The sequence below is a fragment of the Gavia stellata genome, chromosome 5, assembly GCF_030936135.1.
Source record: "Gavia stellata isolate bGavSte3 chromosome 5, bGavSte3.hap2, whole genome shotgun sequence".
In the NCBI taxonomy this organism is placed as follows: Eukaryota; Metazoa; Chordata; class Aves; order Gaviiformes; family Gaviidae; genus Gavia; species Gavia stellata.
In genome coordinates, this window is record NC_082598.1 from 26,995,656 (window position 1) to 27,015,042 (window position 19,387).

Consider the following 19,387-nt stretch of genomic DNA (forward strand, 5'->3'; position numbering starts at 1 on the left):
GCTCCACTTTAGTATGGGTGGGCAGCTCTCATACAATAAATCATTTAGCAGCTCAGACAGTGATTCAACAAAGTGTAATATCCTTCTCTTCCCCGACAGTTTGTCAACATGGGCTAAAATAGGAGATATGTCTACACAGTCCAACAGACAGATCTAAGTCACCACATCCATTCCTAAAGCAAGCTGGAAGAGAGCCAACTCTGCTCCAAAATGTGATCCATGGTACTTGGGCTTGAGCAAATAAGCCCAGCTTGTTAAGCTGGGGTCAGTGGTACAGTAATGGTGGTACTGTTTTGGAGTTGGCTTACATCTGACCAGCTGGGAGCAGAATGAACTTATGTCTGGGTTCGAAAGAGTTGAGTGAAAAGCTTACGTGAACCCTTCCAGCCCTGAGAGGTGTGGAAGGTTCTGCTGGACGCACACTCTTGCAGGATAGAGCCTTCTACCTTCAGAAAATCTCCCAGGGATTTCAGTGAAGTCAGATTTGATCTCCAAGAGGTTCAGAAAACAGCAGAAGAAGTAATTCTCTGGGAGCACTGAAATGTTATAGGAAGGCCCAACCAATAGTCATAGTGCTGCTTGTTCCTTTAATACTTAAATGTCTCACATATATTGAGAAGCATTCTGTTTCTGCGGTCACACTTTGATTTACTTTTCTGCCATCAGTAGCTCCAGTGAATGAGTTTTCAGCTGGTGTGTGTGGGTGTGTGTGTAAGTGGTGAAATAATATTACTGAGCCATATCAACCTGTTGGTACTTGCAGTTTAGGGATGTATAAAAAAGATTGCTATCTGGGGAGATGTCCACAGCTCCTCCTAACTCACAGTAGTAATTTAGGCAGGGTTGCAAATAATACTCCATCCTTTAAAATGATGGGTGGAACAAAATAAAGAAAACATAATAGTCTTCATTTTGAGTTTGGACTGATGGCTGATTTTGACACCCTGACTCTTATGACCATCTTATGACCATCATGTCTGTGAGGGCATGACAGATGCCATCTGTCCCAGAAACGGTACCTGTTGCACGAAATCACCTTCACAGGCTTTGATGAGTGTCTTGTTCTTCAAGGATTGTCAGGCTGCAGGAGATCACTGAGCAAGACAGCCTGCCTTCAGGGAATAAACTCACCTGTAGCTATCCTCTTGCTTCCAGTTGAACACAATCCTCTGCTAAACATTGTCCTTTAGAAATTCAATACATAGGAGAAAAAAACCCCTAATATTCCTGTGCCGTCTAACTAAATTATAATGTTATAAATAAGATATATTGCTGGCCTACTACATGTCATTGTTTTTCTTTCTCACCTTTTTTCTTTTTTTTCTTGTTTTCTGCCCCTGCTTCTCTTTTTCCTTTCCATTTTCCACTTTTAGCTGCCTATTTCCTTATCCTGAGTAAATGAATATTCCAATTCACTGTGAACCAGCTAATACCCCAAACAAATTTGGATAAAGCCCAGTGTTAATTCCAGATACAGTTTTTCCTTTTGATCTGCTCCAAAGGGAAAGTTACTAAGAAAAGAAAAGGGAAGATAACGTTCACCAGTTCTTTCTGGATGATGCAAGTGACTGCTAAAATTAAAGGCTGAATGTGATGTACCTTTTCCCAGGTTTCTCAAACTTTCATAAGCAGCTACCCAGCAAATAGCTGTTCTGACATCAGGGTTTTTGCCATTCCTTTTGCACACTTGATAAAAACAAGGTAGTTTGGTGAACTACATGGTTATGCCACCATTACACAAAACTTGTTATAAACCAAGAAAAGGAATATCAGAACCCAGGAATTTACCACTTTGGAAGCTAGGACTTGGTTTCCAAAGCACCTTTTTCCACGTATAGTTTTATTGTAGAAGTTTGATTTTCATCCCATTTGACACATTTGGCAAAAGTTTCTAACTGCATTCATTGCACGCTGCCTCATACACGAGAGCCCCTGCCTTCCCCCAAATAACACAAATCTATAGCACTTCTTTGAAGCTACGGTTTGCTGCAGAGGTTTGCAGAGTGCTGAACAACCTGCTCCAGCAACTTACCATTTCATGTACTGAGCATAGACAGACTCAGCTGCGCTTACTGAACTTGCAGCTGGCATGGGCTCTGAGCATGTCAGCTGACTTAAAAGAACCTCTTCCTCGGTGACGGCACTATGAAAGAGGTGTTTAGGAACATCTCCCTGAGGGTACTAAAACCCCTCTACCATGTAATGCCATTCCTCACTGAGAAAGATTTGAGTAACTCCATGTGTTTGAAAATTTACCCAGAATGGTGAAATGGGGTAAGATGCATACTGGGTGGGTGCCAGCAGGGAAAGATGCTGCACTTAAATGAGCAGAGTGCAAAATCAGCTGAAAGATTATTGCAGATACATACCAGAGGTGGAGATTCCTGCTCTGGATCGGACTGTGTTTGGAAGAACACCCCGCTTCCCCTTCCAGTCTTTAATGAAGGAGGTTGTAAGAAAGTAACTGAAAAGCAGTCAAACTCAGAAAAAAACTGGAAGGGAAATACTGTTTTGCCCTTCTGTACCGCTTCCAGGTCAGCATAGAAGCAAAAGCTATTTGTTGTTTTTGCATTAAAGAAACTATGTGTCACATTGGCAGGTACACAAACCTACAAGTGTCAGCTCCCCACCAATGTGCTTTTGTTTTAATGGGCTGAAAAGATCCTTGATAACAGCTGGTGAAAGGCCCATTGTCCTGCCACATCCTTTTTCTGACTTGACCTGTCAAGAGAGCAGAACTCTGTGGCTCTGGGCGTACAGAGTGGGGTGGGAGAGCCACACTTTCCTTCAGAGTCCTCTTTCAGTTGCTGGTTTGTGCATGTGGTCATTTTCCTTTCGTAATATGGTATGTATTTTACGGGAGGCTCTAGAAAGAACATGTACGGACCTGGACCTTGCTGCACCTCGTAGCTATGAACACAGAATGAAAGGATGCTCCCTGGTCTGACAAGTTCACTGGTCTTGTGCTCACCTTTACCTTGGTACCTCTTTATTTCGGATTGTTTCACTTCCCTTTCACCACTCCTCCACTTCTTTTTTATGTAATTGCTCTTCAGTCAACCCAATTTATGTCTTTTTAGCCTTGTGCAATTTGGTATCACTTACTTGAGATATTTCTCCTTTCCCTAGCCGCCTTTCTGCTTTTCTTGCCCAGTGGTTTTCATGGTTTCTATTTGTTGTGCTGTCCCTCCACCTACTGTTTGTGAACAAGAGGAAGGGAGAAGTACCTGGAACTGGAGAGACAGAGAATGGTGTTGAATGCAGTTACAGAACTGCGAGACAGGAGATTACTGCAGGCTGGGACAAAGAAAAGCAGGCTGGTGGGGAAAAAAAGGATGCTCCTTAAAGAGGAGGCTGGATACAGGAATTTCCTATACTGGAGGAAAGGCAGGTCCTGATGAGAACAATATAAAGAAGGAAGGAAGTGGTTGTTTGGGCGAGTGGGAGAATTGACTGTGGCTGCGGATAAAAGGAGAAGCTGTGCAATCAGCAGAGCTATCAGCCTGGGATCTGGAGGCCTCCAGGAGAGGCAGAACCAAGTGTCAAAGCCAGAAAGGAGGGCTGGGCAGGGAAAAACCCACACCTAAAAGCACAGCAGCACTCAAAACACAGAGATACTGATTGGGGATTTGTTGCACAGGGAACCGAGAGAATGGTGAAGATCCCCAAAATTACGCTTGTAAATGACATTGAATATTTACAGGCATTTATGCACAGTATCTCTCATTTTGAATCGCCTGCACTCTGATTCATTAGGCTGATAGCTAGCTAAATAGCAACATGTGTAGCGTATCAGATCCTGGACAGTCAACAGCTTTTAAAATCTAAAAATTTAATTAAATGCAAAGACAGGCAAATAGGAAAATGTCAAATGGTGTTCAGCTAGCAGGTGACAATTGGATGTATTAGCTTTCAAAAATCAATATAAAATTCCAAAACAGAGAAAAACTGCTTCACAAAAGGGCTTCACACTCTCCCAGGACAGGCTGAGAAGGGATAATACTGCTTTTCTCCAAGGAAGGAGCAAACTCGGATGATCCATCCACTCCTGTAATTCCCAGAACGACACAGAACACCGATGCCAAGCCTGACAATATGTTGCTGAGTGAGTGGTAGTAGAGAGAAAGTGACTGTGATAGAAGACAGCATGGCAGGGATAAACAAACAGGTGCTGTCAGCCAAATGCTGAACACTGCAAATGCAGCACAGCAGATGCCCTGATTAAATAAAATGTGAAGTCACAACATTTGTTTGAGTGATTGAAAAAAACAACATGCTCTCATGAGCTCAGATTGATTGATTTTCATGAGAATTAAAAAAACTAAAGCTCTGGTGTCACTTTTCTTTTAGCTTGTAAGTTTAAAATAAATACATTAAAAAAACTCTTGAATGGGAACAGTCTTCCTTTGAGTCATTTTTCAAAATCAGGTTTTTTCTATCTCTTGCTTCTGAGCAGATATCTTTACCAGCCTGCTCTCAAAAACAGGTTGCATGTCATGGAGAGTTGAACTGTCTTTGAATCTAGTTTTATCAAGGAAGAGCTAAACTTCTGGTAAAGGTCTTTTCCACCACTCTCCTCTGCTTTGATAGGTGCTGCTGTAAAGGCTCTTCTCACCTGCTCACTCAGCTCACCTCTCAGTTCACCCTTTCACACATGACAAGCTGTGAAAGTGCACAACCTGCCTTCGGTAGTCAGTAAAAAATCTCCAAATACTCTCCAGCAGGATTGGTATCTGCTGAGAGGTGTTAATACCAAGACTGCTTTATGCCAGGGCTGTCCAGCTCCCGCACCATCACCATGCAGCCACATTGCTCTTTGCAACGGTGTGAGTCCTGTGATGGCTCAGAGGCTGCGTCTCCGAGAAGCTCTGAAATAATCTGGAGGTTATACACAGCTGGATGTACCTACCCCTGTTTTATACTCTAGAGAACAAAGGAATTCCAAGCAGAATTTTTACAATAAATACCATATGGCCTCAAGTTCCCTGTGTGACATTCTGTGGTTTGTTAAAGGGACGAAAAGGACAAGCAAACCAATGAAATGTATAAAAGTCCTTCAGCAAACAACCAAGAAGATATTTAGCCAGAACAGTCTGCTTATGGCTCAGCTCAGATTTTTCCAAAATCTGGTCCAGGATTGTGCAACATCCCCAACTATGACCATTATGGTCTGGGGGGAAAAAAGAAGCTCTGCTCAGAGAGTATCAGCCAGGATTGACAGATTGTGGGGGAGATAAGGAGGCAGAAAAGCCCTGGTGCCAGCAGGATAACTTCCCTTCTTAACCAGCCCAGGGGCCTTGCTGGTTTAAGGTGCATTTATAAAAGCTCACAAAGAAAAGATGAATAAGCCAGGTAAAATAGAATAGAAATAGAGAATCTTTTGATGTTTCACTCATTTGCTCTTTGTGCAATGTTTTTCGGGTAAAAGTAATTTTTTCCAAATGGAGTGTGCCTGTGTTACTGGAAGAATGTTGTGTCAGATCCGCTTTGATGAAAAAGGTTTATTGTCAGGTTAATACATCCAGAAAAAAGAGTGAGAGCAGAAAGATGCCATCTAGGAGTAGTTTTGCACAGAGCTTGGTTTCGAACACCAGACCAGTTCCTTCAGGGAGACACGTTATAGCGGCAGAAGCTGTCCAGGGCAGAGCTTCCTCCGTGCAGGCTGTTCGTTGCTGCTGTGGGACAAGAGCAGGCCTGTCACGACACCAATCAGGCCTTACTAACTCCCTGCTTCTACTATTCAAGAGGCTTAAAGATTTTAGATGTTATGTTGAAGACGAAAACAAACAGGAGAGTTCCTCTTCCCAGCGGAGAAAACTAAATTGGGTAGAAGACCAAACTGGTTAATACAATACAAGTTGAACCCCCAGTCCACCTGAAACTGTATCTTCCTAAAAGCCTCTATTTCTCCTCCTGTGCCCAGCAGCAGAGAGATCCCTGATAATCAGAGAAGACCCTCTTCCTCTGCTTATAGCTTCTTCTATAACTGCCACAATACACATTTTTCCACAATTACTTTACTTGTGCATAGGCACAGTCTCCTTTCGGGAAGGGTGAATGCACCTGGACAAAGAGATGCAGCTCAACACTGATGTCTGCTCCACCACAGGTTTTCCCCTGTCTAATAGGCACAGATGCAAGTTTGCTGCAGGTGATAAGGACTGCTGAGGTGCTAGCTTGAGTTTTACTGGGAAGAAAACCAGAGAAGCTAAACCAAAGCTTTTGTTTTAAAATAAAAGAGTTTTGCAAACAGCTACAAGAAAAATTCTCCTATTTTGTTGCTGTTACAAATTCTATCGCTATGTTTCTGGCAATGTTTCCAGTCAGGAGCAGCAGAGTGACCTCAGGAAAACCTTGCCGGAGTTTCTAAGGTGCTCGTTTTCATATTTTGCCTCCTGTACCAGTTGCCAGGGCAGCTGTAATAGGGAAAGGAAAACTGTTGAAAAACCTATGACTGGTATTCAAGGGGCTTAGAGCAAGCCCTGCAACTCTCCAGGCAGATGGTGGTTAAAAAAACAAAAAACCACAAGCTGGGCTGATGCTAGAAGTGTGTTGCCATGGGAACAGGGAGGTAGGGATGCTGCCTCGTACTTGACCAAATGGGAAGCAGGATTAGGATTAGGAAAGAACTGGCCAGATTCCTGCTGCCATTCAGGGTGTCTTTTACACTCCTAAATACAAGACAGGAGTCTTTAAAGGACTGCACTAGATCTATGCCCACATGTCTTTGCGTGGATTTAATCCATTTTAAAAGACGTGTGTGCTTGAATGTAAGGGTGTGTATAACAGTGTGTATAAGAGTATGCATAAAAGCACATTATCTTTAGCGATCCATGAAAACCAAGTGTGTAAATGAGAAATCAATGTCCACCTCTCAGTTTAAGACAAGGTATGTGGTGGTGCTCTCTGTGTCAAACAGTTGCTGTGTGGTATGATGCTTACCCCAGCCCATTCCAGCTCTTCTAGTTCTCCGAGAGGTGGTGTTGAGATCACCAGACAGCAAAATCATACATCTGATATCGCATGGTAATAAAAAAAAGAGGTAGGATAATTATTTTAAATTGTTAGTCTTTCATTGCCCTGGGAGAATAAATCTAATTGATGTCTGATATACATCGGTGTTATTTAAATATTACAAGAATCAGAAAATAGTTTGTGTTAGCATAAGTATTTCAAAATACAGTTATTATTTCTCTTTAAATGTTTCAGATTAGATTACCATTCATCTAGTTTTCATCTAGCTGCAGTTCTCAGAAAAATCCCTATAAACTCATCTCCTGTTTTTAGGCCCTTCGTTATTCCAGCAAATTTCAAACAATAAACAAAGACCAAAACAAAAGGTAGAGAACAATAAAGACAAAATCCCAGAATGGAAATAGAGTTAAATATACGCATTTACCTGATATATTTATATTTGAAGAGTTAGTGTTATTTTTTCTTTGACTAATATATAACAACAAACAAGATTCAAAATCCCAAGTTTTGAAATGAGCAAATTCATGCCTAAAATAAGGGCATGTTGACAAGTAGATCTCACAGTTTGCTTCTCGTCAAAATTTGTTGACAACAAGCTGAAAATGTGACCAGTTGTGACCCCTCTCAAAAAACCCCCTTAGTAGTAGGGGTTAACGTTCGCATATCTGTATTCCCAGCACACAGATACCTTTCTATGCCTGAATAAATATAAACAAGTCACCTCGGCTCACCTTTCAAAAACTTTCAAAAGGCCTTGTGAAAAATGTTTCTTCCCTGTTTCTAGAAACTTCTATGCTTAACCTTAGGCTCAAGAGCATCTGTTTGAGCTAGGACTACTCACACCACGCAAGTGAGGTGTGCAAGTCTCTGCAGGCAAGAGTTTGTTTTCTTCCCCTGCATAAAGAGAAAAAAAAGAGTATTCCAGCACGGCGTTTTCTAAGCACACCTTGACGCCTGCCTCGCTTTTGAAAGAACAAAACCGCTGTCAGGTACGGTGCTGACATCCCCCCCCCCGCCATTTTTGCAAGGCCCCCTCACCCCCCGCAGCAGCAGCAGCCGATGCCGTCAGAGGCACCTGCCGCGCTCCGCCGCCGGGGCAGGAGCCCCAGGACCCGGGGCGGGTGGGTGAGGGCCCGGGCGGGGGAGCAAAGCCTCTTCCCGCCGCGGGGGGCTGGAGGCTCTCGGGTGCGTCGTGCGATAACGTTAATTAATCGGGTGCTTAATGCACCAGCCGCAACCGACCGCTGGCCGGTGGACGGGCGGCCCGGCGCCCCCCCGGAGCTGCGCGGGTTGGGAGGACCGCCTGCCCCCCAACGCCGGGGTGCCTTGCCATCGCCCCCCCGGGCCCGGGTTCGGGCCCAGCCCCGCCGCCCCCCGCCCCCCCGGCCGCAGCGCCGCCTGCCATGCGATGCTCGCGGCGGGGAGGCGGCGGCGCGGGCATTTGCATGGGCTGAAGGCAAAGCGGCTTCGCCCGCCTGTTTTATTTTTAGCTGGCAGCTCAGCGCAGCGCAGCGCAGCTCCGCTCCGCCGGCGGGGCGGGCGGGGCGGCAGGCGAGGGAGGACCGAGGCGACAGGGCGGGCGGACGGGGCACCGGCGGAGAGCGGCTACCGCAGGCGAGCTGCAGCCAGCCGGGCTGCAGAGCGCCGCCGGCCCCCGCCCCGGCGGCTGCGAGGCAGGGAGAGGCAGGCAGCGGCCTCCGGCGTCCCCCCGCTGCGGCCGCGGCTCACCTCGGGCCGGCGGCTCGGTGCCTGCCTGCTCCCCCGCCGCAGCCGCGGCGCGCCGGCGCCCTGCAGATGGCCAGTCCCGGGCTGGAGCTGGGGGAGGTTCAGCCTCCCCCCGAGCCCCCCCAGCCTGAGCTGGCCTTCACTGAGGCTCAGAAGTGGATCGAGGTAAGACCGCGGGACGGCGGGGGTGCCTGGCCCCCATCGGGGTGACCCGCTGTCCTTCCCCCGACCTCGTCGCGGGGACTGTAGGCATTTTATTCCACGCCGCCCTCCCTCCCTCCCTCCCCGCCGCCCTCACCCGCTTTGCTGCGGGGAAAGCGGCCGCTCAGCCCCCGCGCAGCGTGCGCGCCTTTGGACGGGCCCCTGCCCCCCTCCCCGCGCATCTCTTCCAAACTTAATCTCTTAATCGCATTTCCCCTCCTCGCCCCCGGGATTGGGATGAACGGGGCGGCTGTAAACAGGAGCCGCGCAGGTGCGCGGAGCGGACGCGGACGCGTCCTCCAGCGGGGCTGCCTGCCGCGGCGTCCCGGGGGCGGCGAGGGCCCCCCGCCCCGCGGGGGAAACCTCTGGCCCTGCGCCTTTCCAGCTCCCCTCGTCCGCGGGTGGCGGCCGCGCAGGTAGCGCTCCGCAATGCGCGGAGAGGCGGGTCAGCACCGCTGCGGGGGGGGGGGGCGATGTGCGCGCACAGGGGGCCGGGGGGAGCGGTGTCCCGCGGGAGAGCTCCGCGGCAGCCCCTGCTTCCATCGCCCAGCCGAGCCGGGGAGAGACAGTCAGTCTCGCTCTTCAGGCATGGCAGAAAAATAGATCTGCTTGCTGTTTGCTCGTGCCATGAAATGCAACGGCAGGCAGGTGGCGGGTGAAATTTAATAGTTAAATATTTTGGCATGTAACAATAGAGACACTTTAAATAGCTCTTCGTCTGATTGCTGGTACGGAACACGCGTGAAGGTGGTATAAACCCAGATACCAGGGTAACAGCTCCCTTCAGCTGCAGGCTTTGAATTTAATCTGCAGCTTTTAGTAAGCCTCGGTGGATTCTGTTTTCCGACAGTGGTGAGGCAAGCTCTTGTTAAAATTGTTGTGACTTTAGGATTTGCTGAAGCCCTGGGAATGTCAGACTGTAATGGTTCACTCCAATATCAGCTGGAAAGGTAATGCTGTGTCAGACTTCAGGGAGTTGGCACTGACACAGTAAGTTGGCTGGTGTAGGACTGGAGGCAGGAGAACAACGAGGAACGTGAAGAGAAGGGCTTTTGTGCCAAGGAAAGGTGAGTATGCAGCCTGGAAGAGGAAAAGTGAAGTGCATATAAACACCGGTTATCTTGGGAAGATGAATACGGTGGTTTCTTTATAGTATGGGACCAAGAAAGACGCACATGACACCGTCATACATATGGTACATAAAATACCTTGTGACCGTGAGTTCTGCTGGCTGCTTATGAAGGCAAGAACTCAATGGCGAAGCAATTCTCTGTGGGTAACAAAGCTGCCAGCAACCACTCCAGGCGTGATAATAATTAAGGGACTGTAAGTCTTCCTGTATAAGAGCAGAAACTTGTGGGCCAGGCGGAAGCTTCCCTCTTGGGCAGTTTATTCTGCAGTTCACTGTGGCAGGAGGTCTCACGCCTGTTCTTGTGCGACCCGGGGCCTGGTGAGCAGAAGGGCTCTTAATTCCTTGTGCCCTCTGTGCAGGCCTGAGAGGTCCATACGCACAAAGGAAGCGCTCTATAACTTCTTGTGCTTCCTCCTTCACTTTTTTAATATGCTTGATGCATGAATGACAAAGCTGTAATGTGCTGTTACTATTGCCACCGTCCTCTTGCCTGCGGGAGTGTGTCAGGAGCCTGGAGCATCGCCATGGCTGCGGTGCGAGAGGGAAGCATCTGCCTTTCCAGCAATGCCCGGAGTGGATGCTCCTACTAAGAGAAAGGAGGGAGAAGCTGCCAGTGAAGCAAGTGTGGCTTAATTTGCCTAACACGTTATATTGCCTTTTAATCCCAGTTTGGCTTAAGATCTGGAGCATGAGGGTTATTATCTCCTCCAAAAATCTGCTCAGCATTCACTGTTCTAAACCTGAATGATTTGGACTGAGCGAATTGTGCAGAACTTGACACATTAGTCCAAAGTTATTGAAAAGCAATGTCAAACTTAAAAAGAAATAAAATAAGAAATTGAGGAGTGTTATAGGTATCAACATTCAGTGTGTCAAGCCCTATTGATTTGGGTGAAAACCAGAAATAGGGGTCATGCTGTTTCTGGCTACTAGACCCATCTGCTTCAGCTGGCTCTGTAATTGTCTCTCACCAATTTATTCTTTGGCATAGAGATGTTAGCAAATGGCCAGTGTGTCGTGTCTTCCAGCTCATTTCTAACCATTTAAAATGACACCTCTCTCAAACAAAAATAAAAGAAGCCATTATGGTTGCAAGCAGGGCTGGTGGACCTTCCTAGTATGGACAAGACAGGCTAGTGAGGATGTTAGTTGTATGAGACGGCTTAAAACCTGTCTTAGGCTGTAAAATAGTGCCACACAAGGAAATTAAAGCAGAAATGGACAGATCGAAAACTCTGAGCTTGCTGTGCATTTTTATTTCTAACGTTTGTGTGACTCGCTAGTTGGATTCTCATCTGGTTTAAATCCTTGTGTGAGCCCTGTCACCATTGTGTAGCGCTGACAGGAATCCACCCTGTGGTCTGCAGTGCATTTCTCCTCTGGTGGGGCTGGAGAGGGAAGCTGTCCTCTTTTTACAGATGGGGAGCCAAGACACAAAGTGATGAATGTCTAGATCTGCAAGGATCGAGGTACTTCCCTTCCTCTGGTGCAGAGGTCTTAGGGGTCTTGTCTTTACTCCCTGGGTCTGTGACCTTTCACCAGAGCAGGTCTTCTGGGTGCCAGAAGTCGTCTTTTTTGCCTGCCAGCATTACTTCAGTCTGGATGCTTCAGGATAGGGGAGTCTAAGTTCCACTGAAGTTTGGGTGGTTAATCATAATAATCCTCTTGTCTCTTCCTGGAGCTCTGAACCAGCAGCACTAAGATGTTCCCCTGAGTGGGGGATAAAGGGCCAGAGCTCTGACTCTTACTGTGAAGGCTGCTTATATATTCAACAGTTTGCATTTTTTAAGAGAGTATTTCAAGTGGTGATAGATTTGGTGTCATCTGTATGTTGCAGAAGGTGGGATTTTTGGAATCCTGTGGACCTTCCGCTTTGGTCGCAAGTCACTTTGGGTAGGAAACTGCCTTGCACAAGTATTTAATTTTGAATAAATATCAACCGTGCTTCCCTCTGTGTAACAGTAAACCAGTCCTATTATTTTAGTCTAGCTTGGCATGTGCTACTTAAGTGAAGAATGCCCTCTTAATGATAAAATGAACCATATTAGTAGCACTCAGAGGAGTTAAAGTAAAGGCACCAGATGAACAACGCTGTGAGAGCGCTACATCTATCTGCATTATTAAAGGTGTGGTATCTCATTTCAATGAATACATCTCAGTTTCACTGAAAGAATATATCAGCCTTGTAAAGCCTAGTGGGTTACTACAGCAAAATAAGGAATCTAATTTAATCTAATGGCCTGTAATTTTAAAATGTCAAGGTTCCCTCTATGTGTGTTTAAACTAGAATAACTGATGGTTGAAAGAACATCTGTATAAACAGAGTTATTCTTGCTGCAAAGATTCATAAGAGTAATACAGTAATAAAGTCGCATTTAATACCAGTATAACTCCTAAGGGTATTGTTATCTCCTCATCGCACCTCCTAGCCTTGCCTCATTAATATGTTCTCTCCTCATTGTTGAGACTTGGTTCAATTAGGGATGGCTTTTCCATAGACTTACGTTCCTTAGAAACTCTGCCAGCTGATAAGAATGCTTCCTTTATAGTTGTATGGTAATAATAAACAAGTCATGTTTTTCTGTCCCCTATGGTCAGTGCTTGACTTTGCTGTTCCCTCTAGATGCGTATAGGCTAAACCCCATCAACTTCTAAGTCTGCTACTTTTCTCCTATATATATTCCCTTTGAGAATGCTTTTGTTACGGAAAAATTTGCCAGCCGGAGGGGTTTGTTGGGTGTGTGTGGGTTATTTTCTTTTTTCCTTCTAGCAGAACACTTACGTCTGTTAGATTTCCATACCGAAGGTGGCAGTTTTGAGTTGGTAGCAGTGACATTGCTTCTTGGAGGGGCGGTGGGGCCAAGTGTATTTCTAAGTGGTTCTGGATGTGTCACATCATACAGCAGAATAGGCATGGCACTTCTTCACAGAGACAGTGGTGCAGGAGTATGAGGGATATCAAACCAGAAAAGTGACTCAGGCAAATGGACTTCATATGACTGTCTTGTGCCAGGACTCTGGAAACTAGGTTTCTTTAGCATGTCGGTCCTTCCTGCTGATAAAGTGCAGGAGAACTGAGGCTTATGGCTGCCATTGCAAAAACGTAACTTCAAAGGAGATGAAGGTAGTTAATTGACAAAATCTTGTCTACCTGGTGAAGGGACTTCATTGGAAAATCTGCTGTGGGGTCTGGAACTTGAGGAATACACAAGTTTTTTATATGACCTTCAAAATGTGGAGTGACACTAAGTGGGGTGCCCTGACTTTGAGGAACATCAGAGATAAAGCTCTTTCGATGAAAAGTATTGATTACTTGTATAATCTGTGCATCAGTTAGCTTAACCTGTGTCCCACAGAAGTGTTTCTGTTTCCAAATATGTGTAGACATCTACTTTTCCTTTGCTTTGAAGCTGATTTTAAGATCCTTGAATAGGGACTCTAGTTCTGCGGGACATTGGTACAGTTCCTAGAACGGCGGTGCCTCTAGCCAGACTGGGACCCTTGGGTCCATTGCAGCTTTGCCGTTACTTGAATAGGAATGGATCAAATCCAACAAATATTTTCTCCAGTGAGCAGTTCTAGAGAAGTCAGTCCGGCTGCCTACGAGAGTATTTGAATACAACTATTTAAGTGTAGAATGATGCACTAAGCTTTAAGACTGCATGGTTTTATTAATCAAATACTGTAGGAAAGTTGTTGAATTAACCTCCAAGCAGTGCCTTCAGTTCAAATTTCTCAGCATTTAGCCTTTCCTTTTTTCTTTTTTTTTTTCTTCTGCTGGAAGATTGTCTTACCTATATACTTTACATAATGTACTGGGAATGAATTTATTAAAGTGAGCAAGTGTATTCTCAGACTAGAAGAAACCTGTGCGAATGGCTTAGACAAGTTGTTTGATGTGTGGACAGCTAAAGTTAGGCCAGATGAATCCTTCCCACAGTGTCTATAAGGCAACCATGAAGAGTCAAAAGGTGTGTGGCTGGCTTCTGGTCCTAGACGGATGTGGCTGCAGAATAACTTTACTGTGATTATAGTGACTGGACTTGGAGCTGAATTCTTCACTGCTATCTCTACATCTCCTCCTGGGCAGCGTTAAGGGACTGCAGACAGGGCAGATGGGATGCTCTTCATTCTGGCTAAGTTAGTCATTCAGGGGAATGAAAACTAAATTGATTTAAAAGGGGGTAGAAGAACCTGCCCAAACTCTCTGACCCTGTCAGACTACCACCTTCTGGAAATTTTTTCCTCTCCCAGTTGCCTGGCAGCCAACCTCCTGTCCTGTATACGTGGACCCAATTCCCTTGTCATAAGATCTGTTTAAGCCATGTTACAAGTAGCACTTGGCACGGAGGTGAGAATAATCAGAACAACAATACTATTGATAAAGGGATAATTCAGGAAATGCAGGACTGAGCTGTTAATTGTCTTAAAACTGAATTAATTTCTCCTTTCAGTACTAAAATTTTAAAATAGGTAAAAGATCTGCCCTTAACACCAGAGTCTGGAATGCCATTATGCAATTGGTAGTGAAGATCAGTTAATGCAGCTGTGTAACCTCATAGCAGTTGTTGTGCTAGTGTTAACTACATCTTTTAATTATTATTTTTTTAAGGAAAGTATTGGTCCTCTAGAAGGGAAGGTGGAATCTTTTCCCAAGTATGGAGGATAAATAGCAGATTGATACAGTGGAATTGTTTTCTAGCTTTTAAAATGTGTTGGCCAATCTGGGAAGTGTTATTCTACAACAGGTTATGAAAACTGTATTACTTTTTGTTTGGCAAAGCTACCATCTAGAAGCTTTTCATCCATGGGTGAACACTTTTGTGTATTGGTTCTCTGCAAGCATCCCAGCCAGAACAGTTTTAGAACAATGTTACAGAAAAAAGCAAGATTTATAGGGGTGAGAGTGTCATTTAAAAGGGCAGCTGCATAGGGCGAAGGTATGAACGTTTTGGCATGCAGACCTTGAAGATCTAAGCTTTCCCTCCTTCTCCTTCCAATATATCATTTAAAGAAGAAAGTACTGTCTTTCCTTCCCCCACTCAGTCCCTTAGATCCCAGTGACTACAACAGCTCCTGTGGCACCAAGGACATAACACCAACATCGATAGCTGAAACTTCTCCCAGCTATGTTAATTGCTGTCTCGGGTGAAAGGGCTGCAGCACCTCTCCTCGAGACAGCCTTGTAAGAATGTGAGGAACTATAACACACCCCGGCTTAAAACGAAAAAAACCTGCCCATTACTGCCCTGTATTCTATAAACAGAATAAATGTACTCCCTGTACCTGGGACAGGGTGGGGAGTGACTGCTGGAGCAGCAGCTCTGCTGGAAAGGACCTGGGGGGACCTGCGGGACGACAGGCTGGGCACGAGTCTGCAGTCTCCCGGCAGCAGGAGAGGTCAGCCCTTCGTGCTTATTCTGGAGCCGGCGGATTGATGGACGTGGTGGTTTGCTTCTGCTTGGCGCTTGCTAGGCTGCACCTGAACTCCTGCATCCAGTCCTGGGGCCCGGAGTGTGGGGGGACATCGGTAGGCTGGAGGGAGCTGCGCAGAGAGCCCCCCCGGGCTGCTTGGGGCGGCAGGGCTTGCCCTGAGAGGGGCTGTCGGAGCTGGGCTTCTTCAGGGAGGTGGCTTTGTGGGGACATGGCAGCAGCCCCCCAGCACCTGTGGGCAGGTTTTTGAGAAGACGGAGCCAGGCATTTCACGGAGGTGTGTGGCAGGAGGGTGAGATGCTTGTCATAAACTCAAACAGGGACGGTTATGACTTGGCATAAGGAAAAGTTTCTTCACCGCAAGACCAGTTGAGCATTGATGCAGGTCAGCCAGAGCGGCTGGGAGATCGCCATCCTTGGAAGATTTCATGCCTGACTGGGCAAAGTTGGAAACAGCCTGGTCAGACCTGAGAGCTGCCCTTACCTGGAGCAGGAGGTTGGACTAGAGGCCCTCCGAGGTCCCTACTGACCTGACCTATTCTGTGCATCTATGACTTCTTGGCAGTGGATGAAATAACATCACTTAATTTTATTTTTAATGCTACTTTATTTGTTGCTTATATTATTGTCATGCGTAAGAGCCTATTTACATGAGCAAGATCCTTCTCTATAAAAAGCAAAACTCCTATGGCTATGGCAGGCATTTTCAGGGTATGCTGCTGAGTTTCCTTTGTACAAACTCCTCAAGGTGGTGTAAAATGTGTTTGGCTTCCAATCTAACTATTTTTGCTAAACTGTTTTATTTTAGAAAACTGTAAATACAACTGATTTCCTTGGCTTGGCGAGATTTTTTTGTTGTTGTTGTTATTTAATTCATTGTGCACTGCTATAATTGACCAGTAAGGAATTAAAATTATTTCCCTTGCTTTTCAGATCTTGAGAAGATGGTGTGCAGGCTTAATTCTTGAGAATTCAGATGCTAAATCCTTAAGAAGTTTTGTGTTTGTGGTGTTAGTTATAAGAATCCTCTACCTTCATAGTCACTCTGCTCGGTTCTAGTATAACTTGCTACTGTTAACTAGTTTTTTTTTTTATTTTATGTGTGTATATATAATGATTATTGCTAGTAGTCCTTACCTTAGCAGAAAGGCTAGCTTAACAATGGAGTTAATGATAGAACTTGCATCTGATGTTAAAATTGACTTAAAATAGTCTAGTGATTTCTTGGTTGGTGAAGAAAGGAGAAAATCTGCTTCATTTGCTCATTTAAAGAGAAACCCTATTTTGCTGGTTTCTGCTGGTTTGAGGTCTCATGCCTAGTATCAAAGACAGCTTGATTTTGAAATCAACTTTGATAAGCTAAGATTTTGAAAAATAATACTGCTGTGGCTTCTTGGCTCTGGCATCATTGTCAGTGATTCACAGAGCATTTCACAGGCTAAGGAGAAGCGTGGTGGAGGCAGGGGAAGCAATTCTTTAATTCTGCTTTGTACGGCTGAATGAGTAAGATAAGAGGGAAATGCTCTTCATTAATCTCTCCTTCACAGAGCTTCTCCATGATCCTCATTCGTGTGGAAATACGACAGGGATTTTTGCACTATGTGATCCCACAGTGAGTTTCAGGAACAGCATGAAAGGAAAAAGTCCCTGTGATGTCTTTTCCATATACTACTCCAACCTCCAAAGTCTCCCTACCTCCATCTGACTTTTCCATGGGCTTCAGAAGAATCCCAGCCCTCCGGTTGTCTACAAGCTGTAGGGAAAATGGCTGCACATACTCTATGTAATGCAAAAACGCCAGGAGTCCTCATCCTGAGACTGTAAATATATTCCCTATTGTTTCCTTTCCTGTAGGCTTTAGTAGATCTCAGTACAGTATTGCAACTGTGAGCATCAAGTCTCTGGCTGGATTACAGTATCATTTAGAAGATAAATTAGGCTGTTACCTGCCTTCTGTGATTCAGGTTTTTCTCACCAACAGTGAGGAGCTGAAATCTGTAAAAATATTAATACACAAGAGTTCCCGAAACTTATTTTAGATCTGATACATTCAGCAAAAGCGCGGGTCAAGGGCGTTAACGCACAGTATTGATAATGCCTGATAGCAGTGCAGCATGTGAAGTCCCTTACATGGCATAGGACTCTTGGAAGGAGAAGTTGTGAACTGAAGATGAAGAAAAGTGTATCTTCCAGTATTGGAACTTCCCATTTCCAGAGTGGCAGCAAAAACCTCCAGAAGACCTTTCCAGCCAGAAGGCCAAGAAACTCGGGTGAATTTGTACTTCAGGAGCAGGCCACAGACTGGCACAAATAGTTGTAACCTTTGCTGTGACTTGAGAAGCACGGTCTTGCTTTTGCGTAAGCAGAGGCTGGTGCCCATAAATAACTGATTTCAAGTGGGAGCAGAATGGTTGCATGGCTACAGAGGACGGGGGGCTGAGGAAAAAATTCTCTTTGTGGTGCTTTGCTTTGCAAGCACTGTTTTCCAGGAAATGCACAGAGCTACGTTACGCGGTTGTATCGCAGCAGAAGATTGTGGCTCTGGTGGAATTTAGAGGTCTTCCTACAACGTCTTAAAACAAATGTAACCCCCAAATCCAAACCTATCATTTCAGTCTTCAATAGCATATAAATATTATAGGAAGTTGTGGAACTCAATGATTTAATTTCTTGAATATCAGTGATGCATGTTTTGTACATGACATGGGTGTATTGGGTACTCCCCTCCATCTCCCCCCAAACAAACTCTGAAAACCCTTCATACAAATGCCTACTTTACTAACCTAGAAAATTCTTAAATAAGAGATTTTTCTTCAGTCTGCTGTCAGAGAAAGGAAGCCTCAGTATATGAGGAAAAGCACTGAAGTCTTCCCCCCCCCCATTTTTTTTGCATAATTCTTTAAGTATTATTAATTGCTTGCCTTTGTTAACAATTTTTCTTGTATTATCCTTTTTTTTTTCAATTTAAAAAGGACCCATGGTGTGTTAGCTGAAGTCTGCTATTTGGCAGTGAGCATTTTCTGACTGGGTTTGGGGAAGGGGAGGGAGGAATGAGGAGAGGCAGAAGTGACAGCCTCATCTCTGTCAGACCGGTGTGGACGGGATGCCCAGTGTGCCAGGGTGTTCAGCGCTGAATCCCTTGGCTCTCTTTCCATGTGATTGTTGTGATTCATTTCACTGGGCTAACTTGCATGTATTGTTGCAACAAAAACAACTCTGGAAATTTTCTTTCAGTCCAGAAGCATAACTGTAAATATGTAATCTAAACAGAAAAATAATGACAGTGACTATATAAGTGTTTTTTCTGTTTATCGTTTTCCTAATTCTGATGATTTGGTTTTTTTAAAGTTTTGGGTTGGAAAAAGGAAAGTCCTGATTTGGGAGCATGCATGTGCAGTGTCTGTCTTCTGCCAGTGTTTGGATCAATTAAAGACAGCCAAGAAAATAAACTGTTTTCCAGAAAAAATTATGCTGGCAAGAAAAAGGAGGCGTCAGAATCGGTGAATCGTAAAGGTGATTCTCTCCTGAACTGAAAGAAATTATATAAAAGCTTAGCCTAACATCCTACCCCTCCCAAAACCAATTTTTATTTTGACAAGGGGGCCTTCAGTTTTGGAATAACATGAAAAAACTCATAAATCAAGAAAGTTCAAGCGACTCAAATGATCCTTTATTAGAAACAGCTTGCCTTTTCCAAAGAGAAGCAAAAATACCCTCAAAACATTTTAATTATGAACATGCAGATCTTCAGTCTTGCTGGGGCCTTATTTTCTCCTTCCCTCAGATCAGTGTCACTCTACCCATGTCGCTCCTCTGCCGAGGGTGCTGGGCTGATGGGTGCTTTCTGTCAAGGTGGGTGCTTCTGCCTGCTGGAGGTGCGGGCTGTAGGCAATGTTACGTCTTTCCCTCCAGACAGCCCAG

The 19,387-nt window shown here is 45.2% G+C and overlaps 1 protein-coding gene across 1 annotated transcript in view; it reads left to right on the forward strand.

Moving 5' to 3' along the window:
- The first annotated feature begins 8,859 nt into the window (after window positions 1–8,859).
- LIMCH1 (LIM and calponin homology domains 1) overlaps window positions 8,860–19,387 on the forward strand; it is a 182,747-nt gene continuing 172,219 nt past the window's right edge. The window contains exon 1 of the mRNA XM_059818246.1: window positions 8,860–8,865. The gene's annotated coding sequence lies outside the window, so the exon portion shown is untranslated. The remainder of the gene's footprint in view (window positions 8,866–19,387) is intronic.